The following is an 8426-nucleotide window of genomic DNA, read 5'->3' as shown; positions in this document are numbered from 1 at the left end:
GATTCCACCTGATCCCCAGCACAGAGCAGCACCAACTGGGTGCCCACAGACCCTGCAAGAATGATGGCAGGCAGGAAATTAACCTCCAGAAACCATTCCTTGGCAGCAGAGGGCTGTGCTGCAAGGGAGGCAGAGCAGCCCTGAGCTGTGGCAGGGACACAGTGCCTCCAAGCCGTGCGAGGATCCCAGCAGCCTTCTTGCCGTGGCACAGTGCTGCTGGAAGCCTGTGCTGGGCTCTTGATGCCTCACCGGCTGTGGGCTGAATGCACATTGCTGCAGGACCAGCCACCGGCTCTGGTGGTTTTGCTGTGCTTGGGCATCCTCTGTGCATCCCTTTTCCAGCTCTGTGGAGGAGCTGGGTGCGGTGCTGCAGGCTGGTTTCACTGCAGCGGGCCCGCTGGGAGCAGCAGGGAGCGAGGGGAAAGTGCTGACGGCCCTGGAGCGGCTCTGGATGGATCGGCAGCGGGCAGGAGCAGGCAGCCCTGGCAGCCTGTGCGTGGGAGGGCTGCTGGAGCAGATGGTTGGCATTCCCAGAGCCTCCTGGGGGCTGCTGGCTGTGTGCTGGCAGGAGGAGGATGGGCGCAGCGTGGCAGCCTGCAGGATCACCCAAACACACTGGAGGCTGTGCTGGAGCTGGCTGAACTGCAGCGTGATCCAAAGAGCGCATCTCATACATTTTCTAGGCTTTTTCTACTCCTCTTTGATACTGACAGGTAAAAGGCTGTCAGTTGCACAAATATACACTGAAATCTCCTTTTCTGCCCTACCTCCCCCACTAGGCTCCTAGAATTATATGACTTCCTTAAAAAAATCAGAATTTACCGTCTGGTGTGCTTCTAATTGCCTTTCTGTCTTCCAACACCTGAATTTCTGTTTCCTAGAATCTTTTTTATAAGTGGGGAATTGTTTGTTTGTTTGTTCACCAAGCTGCAGCAGTGGCTCAGCCCTGGTAGCACTGAAAGGAAGCAGAGAGGAAAAAGCCTGCAGTGAGAGGGTGAGTCAGGAGGCAGGGCTGAAACAGTGGCCCCATTGTTTGAGTTCTGCTGGAGCCCACGGATGCGGCTGCATGTCCCAGGGAGCAGTGTGTTACAAATACATAGTTCGTGGTGGGCACACCAATCAAATCACAAGCTAATTGCTTAATAGAGCTGTGCAAGTGGTGGAGGTTGTGAAATAAGTTTAACAAAAAGAAAAATCAACTCTCTGAAGTTCTAAGCTCTGCTCGTATGATCTGGTTTTAGGAGAGAAAGAAACAGGAAGTTTAGAGATGAAGAAATCATTAACATGCTGATAGTGAATTTTGATAGGGGCTGTGGTTATACTCATTTCTGTTTCCAAACAGGGAAATTTTTAGCCACTTAAAACTCTAGGTATCTAATGCATTGAAGGTCTGATTTTTGCAGAAAATACTGGTGCAAAGCATCTGTTAAAGTCAGGGCACTAAAAAAACATATAAATCTTTAGGACCATTGATACAATAGCAGGGGATGAATTTGATCCACAGAGTTCTTCATAAGATCCACAGAGCTGGAGGTCCTTAGCTAATAAAAATATAATTATTTTAATCTAAAATTTCTCATCATTGCCATCTGTTCTGCTGAACACATGACATGGAATTTGGAGAGTGTGGAATAAAATGTTAGAGTTTTAAAAAGTAACATATATTAATATGTCAGTTCTTACATGCAGTTTCATGTATCTTGCAGAGATCAGGTTCTTGGAAATTGGATACTTCATGTCTGGACAGTGCTTCCTTTAAATACAGCCTTGTTAAGCTGTGGCACAGTTTCTCTGAAGTTTATTGTCCCCAGATTGACTTAATCTGTCTGGAAACCTCAAGCAGAGTGATAAGCTCTTTATTTCATATAAAGTCTTGAATGTGGGTGTGTGGTCAAGCTGGTAGATGCTTAATATTGGCCAATGTATTAAATAGTTTATTGCATTTCTAGTACTTAAAATTGTACTTATAAAGCTTGCCTGTGATAAAACAGATTTGAGAAACTCTTTGTGTCAAGTGGAAACAAGTTTCTTTTCCTATGATTTCTGTCCTTTTGAGGGAGAATATCACATCTAGCTTCTCTGAAATTGGGTGATCACTGCCATTTCCTTCTGACAAAGAAATACAAAAACCAAAGCACGTTTCCCAGCAAGTATTGATAGCCTGCCCATGTTACCTGATAATGCCTGTAATCTCAGCCTTGTAACTGGAATAAAAATGTCATTAAAGACCCGCTGTAAAAATAGTTGTGCAAGGCCTTTAATATGAAAATTAATTTGAACTTTGTGCTGGTCCCATTTCCTGACTTTATGTAACTTGCCATTATTACATGCGAGTAATGGGGAGGAAAAAACCAACATACCCAAAAGTAAGGTCAACCCCTGGACTCTGGACTGCTTGATGTAGTGTTTCCACAGATGGAAAAAATACTTCAGGGTTAAAGATTTGCCTTTGCAATCCTTCTGTAAACTGTATGCACTAAAAAGAGCCTGGGGGCTGGCCTGGGTGATGCTTTTTGTTCACATAGCTGTGGCACTTCCACCAGGCTTCTTTTCATAGTCAACCAAGAGAAGTCATTCCATGGATTCTTCCTTGGGAAGAGCTGAAATTGGTTTCTCTTCCCCTTAGATGGGTTTTCAACCACTGTCATTTGGAGACTCTTAGAGATGTGTGTGTGGATCCTTGCACAGAGAAGACAAGCTTGTTTTACCTGAGAATGTGTGCACGTGTCTTGGAATTAACCTGTGGACCCTCAGCAGCCTCAGACACAAGTCTGATGCAATCCATGGTTTTATCCTCCCTTAGAGTGAGAAGAGCCCAGCTCTGATGAGCTGAAGTTAGCCCTTGTCAGTATCCTTTTTTTTTCTCATCCACTCAGTCTGCTTCTAGGTGTCCTTATATATGGTCAGTCAGGAACAATTCAAAGAAAATAGCCAATTCCTCTGGGAGATCTTGCTGAAAAACAAACCTCTGTCTGTGACCTAGATCCAGTGAAGTTTTGAATTATTTAGATCACATCTTGCAGATGATGCAGTAAACTTGGGTTTGGGTGAATGGCCTTTTAGGTTAAATTAGGTAATGGTCTTTTCTTTAGAAAGTTGGATGCTGACTAGGGTTAGCTGAAGGGCTTTTACCACTGCTACTGACTTTTTGATTACATAAACATTCTTAACAGCTGATGGTAACCTTGGGAAGGGACAGATCCTAAATGTTCCTGATCAGTTTTTTTCCCTCATGCAGTTGTTTGGCAGATGCAGATTCCAAAGCAGCTGCACAGGCTGTGTGTGCAGCTGCCAAGGCTTGGGCCCTGTGCTGCCTCCTGCCAAGCAGTGTCAGCAGGGATGGCCCAGGGTTGGATTTTCAAAGTTCCAGTAGGAATTTTAATCCTGCTGCATCCCCCCTCAGTGGGAGTTAGATGCACAAATACTTGCTTATAAATTGTACCAGCTAGGTGGGGAAGCTGCAGACAGAGCCTGGGGTTCTGGCTTACAGAGCTGCTCTCTGGAGATGCCACATGGCTCATGCTGCTCCAGGATCTGTGTGTTTCTGCAAGGCACAGGCTGCTGCAGCAGGGCAGTTCACCCAGCCCTTTAAAAGTGACACTGTGTCAGTCAGCTGAAAGTGAGTAACATGAGCTACTTATCTGATTTATTAGCGTGAGTTCGTTAGTGCAGCTAGATCAGTGCTTCCTGGTACAGCTGTAGGAAAAAGTTTGGGCAGGAACTTGCCCTGCTGCTGTAGGGAAGAGAAAACAGAAATATGGTAGAGCTGTGAAGCCCTGGAGTTCAGAGCCTGGCTTTTGAGATTAACCTTTAAATTAAAGCCATTTCTTGGTCTAGCAGCAGTGCCTTGGCAGTGAGATTTGCATGGAGCTGCGAGCAGCTGTGTCTGCGTTAGCCTGTGTGCCTTAAAGGGGGCTGGATATCGAGCAAACAGTTGATAGTAAGGACCTGACATCCTCTTTGTATGTGTGCTGGAGGTTTTACTTCTGGCAAACTCCAGTCTTGTCCTGTGGACTGACACCCGCTCTCTGGAGTTCACCTCTGGTTTAGTTTTAGACCAGGGAAATCTGCCGTGCTTGTAGACTGCCTCGTCATCTGAACCAAAGCTCGGTAACCACGGCCACCCGGGAGATTTTGCTTTAAGAGTTTGTCCGTGATGTGATTAAAATGCAAATGTAGCCGGTGCCCAGGAGCCCCGAGCGGTGTTGTGTAACACTTCAATGTGTGCTGTAGGGCTGTCTAATTATAGCATCAGATTCTGATTGTGGAGAGCTCGATATTTATCACTCAGAAGGGGGTGTGGGTGATGTTTGGGGGCAGTAGCACTGGAATAATGCAATGAGCTGAGGCAGCAGCGCAGGTGCTGGAGCAGGAGGGGTGCCTCCGTCCCTCGCTGGCTGTCTGTAGCCTGGCACCCGTGGCTCCTGCTGGCACCGGGCATCGCCGGCTGCGCAGGAAATGGAGCTGTGTTGCATAAAGGGAAGCCACGGCTGTGAGTCAGGGCTGCGAGGGACAGGCGTTCTTGCAGGGGCAACGAAATGTCAGGGTTCTGGGCAGGGCTGTGCTGTGCCCTGTAGGATTAAATAGGAGTCTGACTAGGGCAGAAACAAAACTGCTTAATGCTCGTCTTTCTGAGCTTTTTCTCACTCATGTCTGTGGATTCTCCTGTGGTGGAAAAAGCATTGGGTAGTTCTAGACATGAATTGTGATGCTCCTCCTTTCCCAGGAGATGCAGATTAGCCATGGACTGAACCAAGCTGGCAGAAAATCAGCCGCTGGATTGAAAAGTGCAGCTTCTCTATCTGATACTTCTTCCAGCACCGGGTCTCCTGAGCACAGTCGGGTTTATGGTTGTTGACACTGACACATTGAACCCTTCTGTGGACGAAGATCTCTTGGAGCAAAAGGACAAGGTAGAGCCCTCATGCCTGCTGGCAGGGACCTGGTTCTGGCTGCCTGATGCCAGCTGTGTCTGGAGGAGATACCTGAGCCATGTCCAAAGTGATAAGGGGCTGCAGAAGGCGCTTTTTCTGTGTCCCAGTGCACACACGCCCCCAGGAGTGGGGCTGTGTTTTGTGAGTGTCTGTGACAGCTCCAGCTGCACCCAGGCAGGGTCTGTGTGCCAGGTCAGCATTGCTCACCCTTCCCTGCTGTCTCCCTGGGACTCTGCTATTTCTGAATGGAGGACAGAGCTCCACAGGCCTGTGGCATTCTCTGTGTGGGTACAGGGAACAGCTGCAGGGCATAGGAGTCTGAGTTGCACCAGGATACTGTGGTGTGGTGTAAGTTCCCCAGAAGCAGCTCTCCACACTGAGAGATTTCTTCTGGCTGGTCTCCGAGGGTACTGAAACAGTCACTGACCCCCATGGAGACTGGGCTGCACCTTTAGGGCACATCTGCTTCCATCTCGGGTGGCAGGAAAACTTGCTCTTTCTTCTGTGTCTCCAGATACAGAGTCTGGGGATTGACAGTGCTTTGTCCCAGCTCGGGCATGACAGGGAGCTCTCAGGGAGGGGTTCAGAACATGTCTGTGGCCTCAGAAACCAGGCTGCCCACGCTAAGCAGGGCTGGGGGGATAGGGATCAAGGCTGGGCTCTGCCAGCCATGCTGCCATGGGTGAGGAGGGGACCAGAGTGGATACAAAGCAGCCATTTCCCTTAGATGTGGTGTCCCTGCCTAGCTGTCTGTCATGATACTTATCTGAGCAGGGGCTAGCAAGGGCTAGCACCACTGAATTTGGGGCTGGTATGGAAATGGACACTGCTATTTTTGGGGTTGGTTTTTCTGCCCCCTCATGTGCTTTGATATGAAGGTGTGTGGCACAGAGTCAGCTTGTCAGTGGTATGGCTGGGGAGTGAGGTTGAAAGCTGCTCTCATCAGTCTCCTCCTGTGAGAGAGTGATCAGCACCGATGAAACTCTACTTTCCAGATGGGAATGCCTGGGCCTGGCTGAGATCTGGGATTATCCCCTTTTCTAGAACTGAAAGGGTTGCCAGTCTTGTGATGTGAAGTCTAGAAATTGTGGCATACTCCTGGGAGGGAGTATGATGAGGAGGGATTTCCTGCCTCCCTGGGGAAAAATTAATCTTAAATCCCTGTTAGAGATCCTGAATACTTTAGCTGGATAGGACCTCACTTAAGGACTGGATCACAGCTCTGACACTGGTTCTGGTTTGCCACAATGGAGTGTTGGCACTTGCTCAGCGTAAAGTAGTGGTTATCAACTGAGAATGGTAATCACAAAACTGAATGGTAACCCCTGTGTTTGTCTTTGGACTGTTGTACATGTTTGCTTTTGTTAAGGCAAGGTGAGGTGCTGTGCCCAGGGGAGTGGCAAGCCATGGAGAAAGGCTGTTCATTGCTGCAGCACCCAGGATCCTCATCCAAGACTGAGGTTCCTAAGAAACATTCCACTGCCTGCTGTAAAACAGCACAAACAAGTTTGGGTGCTCTGCCTCAAGGGTGAGGGAGGCAGAAGGACTGTGAGGATGCAATTTCCTGAGCTCTGCAGGGCTGCACGGTAAAAGGAAACATTCTGGTTTTGGTGATGTAATATCTCTGTACAGAGAGACATCTCCTCGGTCCCGTGCCACGCTAAAGTATTTTGCACAGTGATGTTCTTCATGTGGCCTGGTTTAGCAGAACAGGGTGGTTGGTGCTTACCAGCAGAGATACCTGCTGCCTGCTTCTGGCCCTGCAGTCTTTGTCCTGCTGAGTCACACCTGGCAGGGCAGAGCATTGATGCCAGCCTTGCTCTGAGTCCCTGCTGGTTCCCTTCGTGATCAGCTCGTGACCGGAGTGGAGGGAGCCCTGCCCAGGCTCAGGCATTGTCACTTAGGGACCACGTGGCTTTACAGCTCAGCATTCATTTCCTTAACATGCTATCTGCAGTTGGGCAAAGGTAGAAATGGGGGGAGAGCTCACAGGGAAGTGGCTGTCATGGGGCTGTTGAATTGTTGTCAATTCCGATCATGGGACCTGCAGGATGTCAGAGTTCCTGTCAGTGCTGTTTTATCTGGATCAGCCCATCAGCTGCAGGTGGAGAGGCTGCAGGTGAGGTCAGGGAGGATGCCAAGACACTGCTGTGGTTCATGTAACAGGCTGGAAGTCCCACCTGAGGCCAACACTCCCTGCACAGCACCTGGAGAGAGGCAACCCCTGCCCCAGACGGTCTGGTCACCTCTGGCCGATTCCCAGAGTTTTTGAGTCTTGTCTTTTTTAGCAGAAGCTTTAGCTTGGGTATGCTCCAATGCTTCCCTCTTTTCTCTGGAACTTGCAGTTGGAGTCCTGTTGAGATGCTGCAGACAAGGCTTAGGGTTTAGGGGATGAGTGCAGAGCTGAGGGTGCCCATAGGTTGTGTTGACAGCCAAGTCCTAGGGAGGTTACACAGAAGGGATCTGGGATTCCCAGGCTATGAGGTGCTTGGCCAAGTGTGGTGGAGACAGCTTTGTGCCAAAGAGGTGATGGGCAGTCCTGAGGGTGAGCACACAGGGCAGGAGCTTGCTCGAGGAGGGTGGTGCAGGGAAGTGGGGATGTCAGCAGTGCTTGGAGCTGCTTCTGCAGGGTGCAGGAATTCTAATAAAGTGGTGGTTTGTTAGCCTGTGCCTGTGAGTGGACTTAGAGTGGAAGTGGATGAGTGAGGCTGTGTGGAAGGTGATGCTCTAGAGAACAAAACTGTGTCCGGGTTTATGGGTATTTGGGGGGAAGCTGCCTTCAGCAGATTCAGATTTAACTTTTGGTTTGTGAGGGCTGTGAGATAAAAAGCAACAGGATCTTAGCATGCATGGAGGACAGGGTCTAAGTCCAGAACGTTTTTTTTCCTTGGGGATATGCTGACAGCTGAACTACTACAGAAGTTTGGCTTTTCCACAATGAAGGGGCTTTCGTGGGGAGAGGAAGACCAGAGGGCTGTCAGGTTTTGGAGGGGTTGGAAATGTTCGTGGGGGGAAACACAGCAGCTGAGAGCATGTGTAGGTGCCAGCAAGGAGTGCATTCCTGAAGGCACTTTTCCCATCACTGTGGTGGCACTCTGCCACCTGGCTGTGAGCCCAAAGCTGCCTGGAGAGCAGCACAAAGGAGAACTGTCAGGGTGTGGGCTGGGGGCTGCAGGGTGCAAGTGTACAGAGCCCCCTCAGTGAGGGTACCAGGGGTCTGTGGGGTGCTCACTGCCAAGGCTGGGCTCTGGTCTGTGACCTCTGGTTCCTTCAGCCAGGTCAGCTGTGCTGGCTGCATCTTGTACCTCTGGGTCTGGTCCCTTCCACCCCAAAAGAGCCCCCACAGAGCACTTTACATCTAGGATGTTAACAAACTCCCTTGATTTCAGCAGAGAGACAAGGGCTTGGCTATCTTTTGGGGAGATGTTGTGATGAGAGGAAATGCAGTAGCCTGAAAAACATGTGTGAGATTGCGTTAGGTAATTTTGTGGT

This window comes from Serinus canaria, chromosome 5, assembly GCF_022539315.1.
Source record: "Serinus canaria isolate serCan28SL12 chromosome 5, serCan2020, whole genome shotgun sequence".
Taxonomy (NCBI): Eukaryota; Metazoa; Chordata; class Aves; order Passeriformes; family Fringillidae; genus Serinus; species Serinus canaria.
The sequence above is the reverse complement of the archived record's forward strand: the minus strand, read 5'-3'. Positions refer to the sequence as shown.